The sequence below is a fragment of the Pleurodeles waltl genome, chromosome 11, assembly GCF_031143425.1.
Source record: "Pleurodeles waltl isolate 20211129_DDA chromosome 11, aPleWal1.hap1.20221129, whole genome shotgun sequence".
NCBI lineage: Eukaryota > Metazoa > Chordata > Amphibia > Caudata > Salamandridae > Pleurodeles > Pleurodeles waltl.
This window is the reverse complement of record NC_090450.1, coordinates 437,170,289-437,185,384: the sequence shown is the minus strand read 5'-3', so window position 1 is coordinate 437,185,384 and position 15,096 is coordinate 437,170,289.

Below are 15,096 nucleotides of genomic sequence, written 5' to 3'. Positions count from 1 at the left end.
ACTTTAGGAGGTAAACTTTCAAAGAATAGTATAATTAAAAGTAAATAAGCACTTTTCAAATAACATAATATAAAATAAACAAATGAAATATTTGCTTAACTACAGTGTTATTTAAATATTTAATACAAATAAATTACATTGCATTTTTATTAATAACTATTAATAACAATTACGAAATAAATCAACATATGTATAAAATAAATAGCTAATTATAAAGTAAAACAATTACAAAGTATCTAATAGTATCGGAGGATTTCAGGGAACATGGCGGCCGGCTAACGTGCGGGAAAGTTAACCGCACTGCATCCCTCGAGAAGTAATGAACGCCGCTAACTTTTCCTGGCAAGCGGCACGCCGGTGAGGGTTTTTCCCTCTTCTTACCTTCTGTTCTTGCTGCGCTGTCGTCTATGGTGGCCCCAGAGATCTTGGCCTGAAGCTCAGTGGAAAGTGTCCTTTGGGGGCAGCGTGCTGCTAGGTGGAAGCCTTGTCGGGAGCAAGAGGGCCAGAGTCAGCACAGGAAGGAAGTGCAGATTTTCAGCAGAATTGAATGCTGTAACAAAGGACAATGCCGAGGGCAGTGTGATGAGGCAGACGAATGGGGTAGGTGATTAATGGAGAATGCTGGACAAAATGTAGGCAGTGAGTTGGCTGAATGGGCAGGGAGAGACTGTGAGATTCAATGTATTAAACTTATGAAGCAGGGCAGTGCAGCAAGATATTCTTTGAGTTCAATTAGGCCTCGTAATGTGGTGGAGGGCAGTAATAGCTCTAACACTGAAGCTGAACAGATGAAGACAAGTGTTTCAGCAAGGACAGATAAATCTCACTTCAAGAACCCTTTAATTAAGTCCCCCTACTCTCAAAACTCTTCTAAAACGGGAGCAGTAGCAGGAAAAATCCTATTTGAGGACACAAGGGTGCTACATAGGAACCCTAAGAGAATCACGCCCTCTTTAAAGTCCTACTTCAAAATTCAGTCTGACACAAGTGACAGCCTCATGGTGGATGATAGGCAACAGTTAGCCTCAATTGAACAAAGTCACAAAGTAAGAGGGATGGATACTGAAGGGGTGGTTTCCACTGAAACATCTATTATTGACCCCCCTTCTACCCCAGTAGTGTTGACTACTCATAAAAGCTCTGCAGTTTTGGGGACTGTTGCTCATGATGTCATTGAGAGGGAGATGTGTGGAGGAGGAAGCAAAGAGCAGCCAGGATCCCAAGAGGCCTGAGAATTAGAGAAATTGGGTATGTAAAAGTGTGAACTTAGGGTCTGGGAGGCAGTGCAGTTGACCCTGGCCCAACTGTCCCAAGAAATTAAAGAACGTTTTGCAATTTTGGATTCTAATCAGACTGGGAATCAGGCCACCTGTTCTGGCCTAGAAGCTAAAGATGATAATTTAGCTCAACGTACACAGGATTTAGAGGAGGGGTTTCAGGCGCTTCAAGTGGTGGTGCAGGAAAAGGCCCAAGAGGTTTCATGTCTTAAAAAATGTAAACTTGAAAGGCTTGAAAATAATGCTAGATGGAACAACATTAGGATTCTGTGGGTGAAAGAGGTCCTGGAAGGGTCAGATATTAAAACATTTGTGGTTAATCTTCTGAGAAATGCTTTTCCACAGGACAGCTGGATGGGCAACTTAGAGGGAGAAATTCAGCGTGTGCACAGAGACCCGTTTAAACTACTTTCTGGGCGGAAGAGCCCCCGCAAGATTTTGGTTAATTTTCTTTCATACTCTATGAAGGAGAAGCTGTTGGGCTTAGCCTAAAAATCTGGGCCCCTACAAGCATTAGCCGCCTTCTTTAGGATTAGATCTGATATCTCTAAGGAAACTGCTGACAGGCAGTGGGAGTTGGGGAAGTGGCTGGAGGAGTTACGGAAGTTGGGTGCTACTGCCCAACTGAGATTTCCCGACATTATGAAGGTTATGTGGCAAAACAAGATGTATAACTTCATAGAACCAGCAGATTTAGATATTTTTATTTCTCGGATAATGAAGGAGGGGGATCCCGGCAGTAGTTGGTAAAATTAATCTGTGTTGGCTTTTCCACGGGAGCGGGTGAAATGGGCATCAGAGTGTGCCTAGTTATAGATGGGAGGGTTCCCAGGGGAGGGGGACTTGTGGTGGAGAGCAGTGGGGGAAAAAAATTAATAAATAAATAAATAAGGTCCTCAATCATAGCCAAGTGGTCTGTTAGAATAACCAGTAAGGTAACTAGGAGATGGAAAGAAACATTAACCAGCCCAGTTGGGTTAGGACGCAGTAGAAATCAGTCCGGAATAGATGGCTCTGGGTGAGGGAAACACAATGAAGTCTTGGTCGACCTTTTGCTGGAATGTAAATGGTCTTCGGGTTGTCAAAAGGCGATGTGCTGTTTTATAATATTTAAAAGATAGTAAAGCTCAGGTACTGATGCTACAGGAGACTCACTTATTGAGACAGCAATGCAATGATCTCTTTTCTATGTAAAGGTTGGTGGGAACTATACTAGCAAACGGATCAGCATTATTGTTCTAAAGGAGTGGCTCTGGTTCTGAAAACAATCTCAGGGGTTAGTTTAGTAAGATATAAGGCTTATAAAGAAGGGCGTTGGATAATAGCAGAAATAAAGATTTTTGACGCTGTACATACGATGGTAAGCTATTATCGGCCAAATGTGGATGATATTTCCGCAATATCTCAGCTTTTTGACCACTTGCTTGCTTTTAAAGCCCCGATTATTTGAGGAGGGGATTTTAACGTATTGCTGGATAATGTTTTGAATAGATCCTCTGAAAGAATACAAATTAATTCCCCCAAAATGAGAGCTTACCTCCTAGATATGATGGATAATTTTGATTTATTTGATGTTTTGTGAAAATTGAGAGGAAATAGTAGGGAGTACTCCTTTTACAGTAAGAAGAATGGTCACTATTCGAGGTTGGATTACTTCCTTATTGAGAATAAACAGATGGAGAGTGTTATCAAATTTATCAGACCATGCAGATTTAATTAAAAAAATTCAGCAGAAGCAGGCAATGGAAGAAAGGAGGTGGACAATGGATAGAAGAATGTTGTGGCGCCCAGAGTTTGTTGGCAGGATAATACAACTGTCTAAAGATTTTTTTTCACGGAATCACGCATCCGCGCCAATACATGTGATATGGTACGCATATAAGGCTTAGTTAAGGGGGGAGATAACTAGCTTAAGGGTTCAAAGGGTAAGGCATGAAAAATTGCAACAAGTTGATTTGGAGGGGGAGATTGGGAGGGTAGAAGAGATGTTAAAAGCAATCACATTAAGGGGGTTATTACAACTTTGGAGGAGGTGTTAATCCGTCCCAAAAGTGACGGTAAAGTGACGGATATACCACCAGCCGTATTACAAGTTCCATAGGATATAATGGACTCGTAATACGGCTGGTGGTATATCCGTCACTTTACCGTCACTTTTGGGACGGATTAACACCTCCTCCAAAGTTGTAATAACCCCCTAAGTGAGGTAGGAAAGGGGGCAGCGTTAGAACACCTACAAGAATTGCATTTAAAATATTGGGTTATGATGGAGGGAAAGGTAGTACAGCAGTGCAAAACCAGCAGGATGCTTGAAATTATACATGGTGAAAACTGTAGTAAGCTGCTAGCCTGGAAAGCCAGACTGGAAGCACGCTAAAATAAAATTAAGAAAATTATGAATGATACTATGGGTCTGGTGGTTGAAGACACCTCCAGGATGATAGCAGTGCTTAAATCCTTTCTTCAGCAATTGTATAAAGAAGATTTAAACCCGGATCAGGGGGCAATTGAAGTGTGGCTCGGACAGAAGTTCTTGCCAAGACTAGTGAATGAGCAAGATCAGTTTCTTTGTCAAGAAATATCTGGTAGTGAGATTTTAGCCACTATTAGGAAAGCAAAGAAAGGGAAAGCTGCCGGGCCTGATGGGATCCCGAGTGAGCTGTATGCATTATTGGAGGAGGCTATTATTCCAGTTTGGGTGCATTTGTTCAGTGCTATATTGCTGAAGGGCTCTCCTCTTCTGAATTCTTGGAGTAGTCTCCTTAATATTGAAGCCCGGTAAGAACCCTTCACACTGCCAACCTTATCGTCCAATATCATTACTTAATTGTATAAGGTGTTTACTAGTATTATAGCAGATCGATTGAATAAAGTTGCCGGCCAGTTGACACATCAAGATCAGCAGGGATTCCTGTGAGGCAGGAATATGAAAGGTCTTAATCATGCCCTAATTGGTTCTATTGACCTGGCCACAACATTAGATATTCCTCTGGTGGTTATAACGGTAGATGCCGCTAAAGCATTTGATCGTGTGAACTGGAAATACCTTATGACAGTTTTGGCTAATTTCGGAGTGGGTAAACCCTTAATTGATGTGTTGGCAAAGAATTACAGTGCACCCTCCGCAAGAATTCTTGTTAATGGTGTATTAACTCCGAAAGTTGAGATAGAAAAAGGAACTAGACAAGGCTGCCCACTCTCCCCGATACTATTTGATTTATATATTGAGCCTCTTGCAGAAAGTCTGAGGTTAAATGACCATATAAGACCATTTGTGATTGGGGACTTCTATAGGAAAATAGCTTTATATGCCGATGACTTGATGGTGTATACCTCTAATGTTTCATCTGCTATTCCGAATCTTATAAAAGAAGTGACAATTTTTTCAAAACTAGCCGGTTACGAGGTGAATGAGGAAAAATCTGAGATTATGGCATGGAATCAAAATTGTGAAGACCCCAGAAAGGTTGTAGAACTGAGATATCTGGGTGTAAGGATAACTCAAACCTTGGGTAAGTTAGCCAGTAGGAACTTAGAAAAGGTGACTGCTGAGATCGCGACAATCTTGAAAAAATGGGGAAACCTATCGCTAACTATATATGGGTGAGTTAACTTGGTTAAGATGTCTATTCTACCAAAAATCACTTTCAAAATTTGATAATATCTCATTACATTTTGATAAAAAAGCTATTTTAAACCTGCAGGCGAAGATCACCTCTTTTATCTGGGATAATAAGGGTATTCACTTATCATGGAAAAAAAATGAGGAGGAGGTTGGGAGTTGGCGGATTGGCCCTTCCTGATTTACAGCTTTATTGTTGGTCATACCAATTAAAAAACAACAGGATGTTGCTGTTGACTCCAGATGATTCATTAATGGGTAATATGTTTAGGGCAATGATAATAGGCTATCATTTGGATGGATTTTCCTATAAATATGGGGCCCTGAAGTTTTTCAAAAAAGTTAGGTTGAAGTACCTACAAGCAGTAGCTTCTTATTGGTATGAGATTAGATCCTTCCTCGGTATCAGCTATTATAGTAAGTTATCTCCTATTTGGGACTCGCATGGGACTCTGGAGGGCTTATTGGACAGCCTAGCCTTGCCACTGAAACAAAGTGGAGTTACTGGATGGGGTCAGCTGGTTGATGAGGGACAAAGACTGTCGTGGGAGTTTTGGAATAACTAGAAAGGTTGTTTATATCCAGATTTAAGATCTTTCAGGTAAATGGGTGGCTCAAGAGTCGGGAGGAGGGGTCTGGACATGGAATCACCTCAAATGGAACTGGACCTACACTTAATCCGGGACACAAAGAAAGAAGTTTCTCGTTGATATCAGTACCTTCTAACAAGAGCTGAGAAAGTGATGCAACCTCTACATAGGAATTGGAGTGGACACTTGAACACCAGTAGCGTTTTGGGAGAGGAGGGGGCATAGGAGTTCCGCAGTCCCTCCAGGAGGGGCACCATTCAACGCTTGGCTTTGGTGTTCAGACTCCAAGCTGTCCTGCAGAGAGGAACTGAAAGCAGAGCTCGACGCCTCCTTTGCTACCTTCTAAACTGATTTTTATGCTAAGCTCACCTCACGACAACAAGATGTGGACTCAGTTGGCACCCGAACCTTGGACCATGACACAAAATGCCAGGGGCTGGAACAGAGGATGGGTTGGATGGAAGATTCTGCAAAGTAATTACGAGCCCAATGACAGTCCACCCTCTTAAAGAGCCAAGACTTTGAAAATTGCTCCCGGCAAGACATTATCCAAATAAGTAACCTGGATGAGGAAGGTGAAGGCCTAGACCTGGAAGCTTTCATGGTTGGCTTGTTCTCCGAGATCCTGGGGGAGAACCATGCTGAAGTGAAGCTTAATCGAGTGCACAGAGTGGTTCTGGCCATTCCTGGAGTGGGGGAATGTCCCCGAGATGTACTGTCAAAACTGCATTCCTTCAAAGTTAAAAAACAAATTCTCTAGGCTGCCCGGAAGCTAGAGACATTCCTTCCAGGGAGTTGCATGCTCTCTCTTCCAGGACATTGCCCTTGCCACACGATGTAATCGCCTACAATTCAAGCCAATCACAGACAAACTTTGCCACAACCACATCAAATGTAGATGGACCTAACCCTTTGGACTCGCCTTTAATTATCAAAACAAGTCTCTTTATTTTACAGAACTGGATTAAGCTGCCACCCTATTGGGGATATCGCCCCCAAGTGGCGATGCTTTTTTGGAGAGACAAGCAAAACACCTACGGGTTCTATGAACACCTCCACCACAGGACAATGGCAATCACAGTGGAGAACAAAATGCCAAGAGAAAGGGTGAGCTTAAAGAAGGATAGTGACCAGTGCAGCATATTCCTCGGCTACTGCCCATTGAAAGGACTGAATATTTTCAGACTGCTATGTTTGGATTCAAACTCCTGCTCTGTATGGGAGGACTACTTCAAACGATGTAGAGACTATTACTATGCAATGGCCATTTGGGCAGGACCATGGGTACAGCACTGACTGAGTGCCTGTTTGACACTCTGCTGCACTACCGATCAGCTGTGAGCTGCCAGATATTTAATAACATCCTGTAGAATCCTACAGCGACTTTTTACTAGAAAGCCTCAAAAAGCCTCAATCTTATATGTTCACTGTAATTCTAACTCAATGTAGGGGAACTAAGGGGCATATCTACAAGTTCCTTGCACCCCTTAGTGCCGCCGTAGCATCATGTTTTTTACTTTACGGTGGCCTAACCAGTCCCCAAGCCTGCACCATATTTACAAAGTGGTGCAATGCTAGCAATAGCACAATAGTGCCAAAAACATGCGCCATGGTGCGCTGTATTGTAAATACAGCAGTACCATGTGTTGCTAGGAAGGGGCAGGACGACGCAAGAAAACTGACGCATTGGAACCACTGTGTCAGTTCCTTGTAAATGTGCATCTAAATTCCTAATTGTTCTCATTACTATGTTCTTATTCCCAATGCATGAGTGGATGGGGTATGAAAGGCCCAGTTAGGGACATGGGGGATGGCCAAGGTGGCAGCCAGGAGCAATGGAGAGGTTGGGCCTAATGGAAGGACACTGAGATTTTACCTTAGCTTCCACTTAGCACAGACAGTGACGCATACAAATACTACACTATACCCATGGTACTAAATACACTGTTATGGAATGTTAAGGGTCATAATTCTCTGGCTAAACACCATAAACCATGAAAATACATACTGGACCAGAGGCTTGATATCATAGCCACCCAAGAGGCACATCTGAAGAATAGTGACGATCACAGGCTAAAACATAAATCGTATCCCCTGATATACAAATCGTCTGCAAACAAAGCACAATGGAGGGGCCTTCCTCTTTCACTATTCCCTAAAATTCCAAATCACTGGCAGCAAAACAGATAAAGATGAGAGGATAGTAATGATCAAAGGACACATTAAGGGATGACTCGTCACAAAAGCTTTGGTCCATGCACCCAATATGGGAAAAGCTGAATTTGTCCACTCTTTGCTTTCACTCCTGAGTGGTGTTGCTGAGGGGGATGTTATCATGATGGGTGATTGTAACATAACCTGGGATCCCTCCCTTCCTGGCACCCACCCCCATAGGCTTCAAAATGGAAATGTTTCCAAAGTACTGAAGCAAGCCATCCTACACTTAGGCTTGAGAGATGCCTGGATGGGCATGCACCCCACAAATCAGGATTATACGTTCTTTTTACATGCCCATCACACTAAGTCACGGCTCGACTACATTTTCATCAGCCTTTCATTACAACAGCCTATTACTGACACAAGATTCCACCCTATTGCACTCTCAGATCATGCTCCAACGGAGGTTATATTGCTGTGGTGGGCCTCGAAATCTAAATTCCATAGATGGTCCTTTCCAGTAGTGTTAATGAGAGACAGCTTCTTCAGAGATGAACTCCGTAAGGCTATTAGGTAATACCTCCAACTGAACAATCCCCGGGATACCGTCGCCTCCACCACTTGGGACGCTTTTAAAGCAGTCCTTGGAGGGGATATGTAATTCATTGATGTCTACCCTGACTCAGCAGAAGGGCTGAGACCAGTTCTCGTTCGAGGCTGAACTCCAGTTAGTGGAGCAAGCACACAAACATTCTCCATTGTTGCTCTTAAAAAGGAAGGTTACATCCTTACGTGGCAAGCTTAATGCTATTTACACAAATAGGGTGGAACTGGCCATAATATGCCTTAAAAAGACACATATGAACAAGGGAACAAGATAGGTACACATCTGGCTCAACAGCTCTGAATTAAACATGAAAAGGAATATGCCCGCCAACTGCGATCGCACTCTGAAGAAAATGTCACTACATAAAAAGTGTAGGGCCCAAGCCTTTCGAGATTTTTATGAGCACTTATGCACCCTGGACCCTACTGACAAAAAGGCACAGTTGGATTGTCTAGATGGCGTAGAACTCTTACGAGTAACTGCAGACCAAAATGAACTCCTGGACAGCCCCATCTAAGATGATGAAGTCAAAATTGCCACTGATGCCCTTAAACTGCATAAATCACCTGGGCTGGATGGGTTTAGGGCCCAATTTCAAAAGACCTTTAGGTCCACCCGGGTGCCACACTGGACTGCTCTGTTTAGTTACATAGCTGGCTCTTGAGGTGTGGTGCAACCTATGGGGGAAGCATTGGTGTCTATTAGACCAAAACTGGGTAAAGATCCCTGTCTCTGTGCGTCTTATTGACCTATTGCAATGCTCAGCCTACATGCCAAACTCTACACTAAGATCTTGGCCAATGGGCTGGAGGATATCATGCCAGAATTGATCTAACCGGATGAAACTGAATTCATTAAGGGGAGGCAGACACATGACGACTTGGGGAGGGTAGTCTACCTGGTCCAGAGAGCTATTAAATACATATTCTGGTTGTTGGACTGGTCCTTCCTTTTTCACACACTGCACAAATTTGACTCCAGGGAACGGTTTAGAAACATGGTCTAAGCTAACCATACTCAGCCATGATTGTTGGTTAATAGAATTGCATCTGTCCTCTTAGGCATGGAGTGTGGCACGAGACAGGGGTGTCCGTTATGGGCACTTTTATTTGCCCTTAGTATTGAAATATTGGCAGCTAGAGGGAGAGCAGAACCCTCCAACCATGGCATATCCTTCAGCTTGGTAGACCAAAAATACCTATGTTTGCAGATGATATATTGTTGTCCTTCACATCCCCTCAGACTTCCCTGGCATCCCTACAAGCTGAATTCAATGCCTATGATACAGTGGTAGGTTCACATATAAATCTTCACAAGTCCTTGGTACTTAACTCAACTCTCATGAACGAGATGGAGGCGATAGCGAGATCTGTCCCCTTTGAATGGATCAATAAAGACCTAACCTATCTGGGGATCAAAATCACTCCAAAAGTGGCTGATGTCTATAAAGCAAACTAACCGCCCCTCATGCAACAACTAAAAGATGATATTGAATGCTGGGTCCCTCTCTACATATCTTGTTTAGGTTGCATTAACACAGTTAAAATGACTATCCTAATGTTCCTCTTGTACCTTTTTCAGAGTCTCCTAATTGAGATAGACAGATCATTTTTCTCCTCCCTATGTTCCCTGATCACTTGTTTTATCCGGCAGGACAATAGAGCTCGACTTTCCTACAAGTTGTTGACATTGCTCAAAGAAGTGGTGGGTCTAGTCCTGCCTGAATTTGCACTATACTATAAAGCATCTCAGTTGGGGTTCATAGATGAATGGTCAGTAAGAGAGACAAATAAACACTGGCTCCACATTGACACAGCCATGGTATATTTCGGCCATCCTGTGAAAACAAAAAGCAGACAGGCCACCTAATGATTACTTAAGCATCCTGATCAAGACTATCCTTAAGGTTTGGGATGAGGTGAATCAATCTGCTGGGTGGGCAACTTTCCCCTCTCCTTACACCCCTATGCACTTTAACATGGCTTTTACACCAGCGCTGCTTCTAAGATATTTTGGCATTTGGTGGTGAGAGGGGGGCTACCTAGCTATCTCAGATTTTTTCCACAGGTGGGACATCCTTACTTTTGAACACTGTCAGCAAGACTTCCATCTCCCAGCCACAGAGAGGTATCACTATACTCATCTGAAACATTGTGCACTCTAGCCAGAAAATAGCACTGTGGCTACCAGGGACCTCTACACCATAGAAAGATTTATATGGAGAGCGGGTTTGCCACAGGGCAACATCTCCTTCCTCTATTGACTCCTGATCTCCACCACTCAAACAACAAGACCTCATCATGTAGACCTTTGGGAGGGGAAACTAGGGGTGACTATTACTCCAGAGCAGCGGCACATGACTTAGGGAGATATAGCTTGACCACGGAATGGGGCTGAGAGATGCACATTATAAAGTCCTTTTGATTGGTATTTGTACCCTATAAAATGTAAAAAGATTTACCCAAACACATTTGATTTATGCTGAAGGGGCAGTAAGTTACTTGGGGACTTTAAACATATTTGGTGGGATGGTCCCATCACTACTCAGTGCTGGTCTTTAGATACTAGCCTAGATTAAAGAAGCCTTGGGAAACCCAAAACTCCAACGTTTGCTCTCCTGGGCTTCATGATGAGACCCTCAAATGCCAGACCTCTTTCGATCTCTCCAGACTGTGGCTATGCTTCGGAGCGGCTAAAACGCCCCTAGCCATGGCATGGAAGAAACCTGAGGTCCCGTCAATGTTGCAGTGGCATACTTGCCTATGGCAGGCACTAACCGTGGAAAAGATGGCTCATGTACAACTAGAAACTCCTCAAAAATCTGGAATACATTTGGGGCCCTTTGGTTCAGTTCCTCTCCACTGGTCTGCTGTTGTTCACCTGCCCTACATGCACTAGAGTACTTCAATTTTTGCAGATCTGATACCCAATGGAAATGCTGACCAGCTTCTGGGCACAGGGATCTTGACATACTGTCTCTCTTGGCCTGATATCCTTACCACCACAAACGCCCTTTACAGCACCTACATCAACACCCATGATTGTTAGTTGTTTTGAGGTATTGAGGGTCATTTGAGATGTCATCAGCGTTGTCATCATTGATGTCACTAACCATGTCATGAGTGATGTAATACGTGCATTACAGGGGTGTAAGTAATAGGGCTGCTGACTATGGGGGTCATTACAACATTGGCGGTAAAAGCCGCTTACCGCCGTGCAGAAGACCGCCAATACACCGCCGCGGCTACGGAAATCTGCCACAGGTATTATGACCCACATCTCGGAATCCGCCGAAATTCAGACACCCACACAAGTCCGCCACACCAAAGGTCAGTGATAAACTGGCGAAAACAAATCCTCCACCGTCACGCCAACAGAAACACGCCCATGCTATCATGACCCACGAATCCACGCGGCGGTCTTTCAACCGCGGTATTCCATTGGTGGTACACACCGCCACGCTCAAAATACACACACATCTCCAAAACACCGCCACATTGGACAATTCCAAATACACACACCTGATACACATACAAACACCACTCCCACACACCCAACACAATATAAAACACACACCTACATCACCCACAAACCCCTACAACCCAAAATTATTGACGAAGGCCAGAGAGACTGCACAGCATAGACAACCCCACCACACAGAGGCACACAACACCATCACCCACACAACATCCACGCACAAAACACCACACACCACTACACATCACCACACTCATCACCACATACACCACCCCACACATCACCTATACCACCCCATGGCACGACAAAGACACCCCAGGTTCTCCGAGGAGGAGCTCAGGGTCATGGTGGAGGAAATCGTACGGGTAGAGCCACAGCTATTTGGATCACAGGTGCAGCACACCTCCATAGCTAGGAAGATGGAGCTATGGCAAAGAATAGTCGACAGGGTCAACACAGTGGGACAGCACCCAAGAAATTGGGACGACATCAGGAAGATGTGGAACGACCTATGGGGGAAGGTGCATTCCGTGGTCTTAAGACACAACATCACGGTACAGCGGACTGGTGGCGGATCCCCACCTCCTCCCCCACAACTAACAACATGGGAGGAGCAGGTCTTGACCATTATGCATCCTGAGGGCCTCGGAGGAGTGGGTGGAGGAATGGACTCTGGTAAGTCAAATCTTAACTATCATATCCCCCACCCTACCTGCATGCTATCACAGACCCCCACCCTCACCCCCTCCCCTATCACTCCAACTCCTCACTAATTTACTAATAACACAAACCACCCATCCCAACACCAAGCTCTGCATGAGACAACAAAGTATGAACACCCCTCACTAAAGCATGCCCACTGCACATACCCATAACACCCCCCTCAACCATCATCACACAAGCCCACACACAGGAATGCTAGCACTGGGGTACACGCTCACCCACCCATTGCACACCATGACACACACAGATGCAATAATCATGCTATTACACCCCTGCAGGACCACTACCCAACGTCACCAGACAGGAGGGTCCAGACATCTCCACCCCATCCACAGAAGAGGCCCACAGTGATGACAGCAGCTCTGGCCAATTGGATCCAGATGACCAGCCCGGACCATCGTGGGCCTCGGGACAGTCGGTTCCCCACACCCAGTCACAGCCCAACACAGACCTTCCCCCCTCTGGAAACACCAGCACAGCACCCACCCAGCGGGCTCATACCCCCGTCCCCAGGACACGTCAATCAGCTGTGTGTCCACCACTACAGGGAACCCAGGATAACCCACCACTCCAACAACATCAGGGACCTGGGGGCAGTGGTAGTAGGCACACGGCCTAGGGGATGGAGGCACAGGAACACATGGAAACTGGGAGGGCTGCTGTGCAACAGGGGGCGGACAGGCCAAGGGAACCCACTCTCCACGAGGCCCTCTCCTCCATCATGGGAGCATACCGCCACTCCCAGGAGACGATGGCTACGGTCCTGGCCAAGTTTCAGGAGACCCAGCGCATGCAGGAGGACCAGTGTTTGGGGTTCAGGGAGAAACTCAGAACCATCAGCTCCGCCCTGGGCACCATCATAGGGGTGCTGAAGGACATACTGAACACCATGAGGGACACCGTGGCACTCCAAGGGGCACCTGACACTAGCATGGACGATGAGCTGCCCACCACCTCCGCCGGCGCTAGTGGACAGGACGCCCCGCCACAGGACCACCACACCAGCACCCCACCCCCTGCAGACAGAGAACCACCCCGCAAGCGGTCCCTGAGATCCAGGAACAGGACAGAGCACGATGGCAAGACCCCAAGAAATGAGACCACCCTGATTGTCATCCCACTGTCCCACTTTGTAACCCTGTCCATATTGGAACTGCCCCAGCTCCACTTCCTATGCCCATATGGGCAGTGCACCTGTGAGGCTAATAGACTGGACTCTGCCATGGACATTCCTCCACCATCACCCATCACCATTTTACCACCCCCTCCAGTATTTCACAATTAAATAAACACCCTTGAAGCACAAAACAATCTGGAGTCAGTCTGTGATTTTGAAAATGTGTATTAGCTATGACAGTGACAAAATCCGTTCTCAAATGTAATGTCAACATACCTATGTCACACATCACAAGTCCATGAAGAATGCAAGCAGATGCACACGTTGGTAACCACACCTGTGAAACCGTAATGGAAATGTAGCACTCAGTTACCACATACTGCTTGAAATTGACAGACAGGATAGAGGTATAAGTGTGAAAGTACTTGTAGTAGGCAAGAAAATGTTCTCACCTGTGTGTCACTGGAAATATTGCTGGATGACTGAGTCCTTGTTGTCAATGTCTTCTTCCTCTGCTTCCTCCTCATCACTGTCAACAGGTTCCACAGCTGCCACAACACCGTCATCTGGACCATCCTCCTGCAGAAAAGGCACCTGGCGTCGCAAAGCAAGATTGTGAAGCATACAGCAGGCGATGATGATCTGGCACACCTTCCTTGGTGAGTAGAATAGGGAACCACCTGTCATATGGAGGCACCTGAACCTGGCCTTCAGGTGGCCGAAGGTGCGTTCGATCACCCTCCTACTCCGCCCATGGGCCTCATCGTAGCGTTCCTCTGCCCTTGTCCTGGGATTCCTCACTGGGGTCAGTAGCCATGACAGGTTGGGGTAACCAGAGTCCCCTAATAGCCACACCAGGTGCCTCTGGAGTTGACCCATCACATAAGGGATGCTGCTATTCCGCAGGATGTAGGCGTCATGCACTGAGCCAGGGAACATAGCATTTACCTGGGAGATGTACTGGTCAGCCAAACATACCATCTGTACATTCATGGAAAGATAACTCTTCCGGTTCCTGTACACCTGTTCACTCCTGTGGGGGGGGGAACCAAAGCCACATGGGTCCCATCAATGGCACCTATAATGTTGGGGATATGTCCAAGGGCATAGAAGTCACCTAACAGTAGCCAAATCCTCCACCTGAGGGAAAACGGTGTAGCTCCTCATGTGTTTCAGCAGGGCAGACAACACTCTGGACAACACGTTGGAAAACATAGGCTGGGACATCCCTGATGCCATGGCCACTGTTGTTTGAAAAGACCCACTTGCAAGGAAATGGAGCACTGATAGCACCTGCACTTGAGGGGGGATCCCTGTGGGATGGCGGACAGCTGACATCAAGTCAAGCTCCAACTGGGTACACAGTTCCTGGATTGTGGCACGGTCAAACCTGTAGGTGATGATTAAATGTCGCTCCTCCATTGTCAACAGGTCCACCAGCGGTCGGTACGCCGGAGGATTCCGCCATCTCCTCCCATGTCCCAGCTGACGGTGTCTAGGAAGGACAACAGCGACCACAGAGTCAA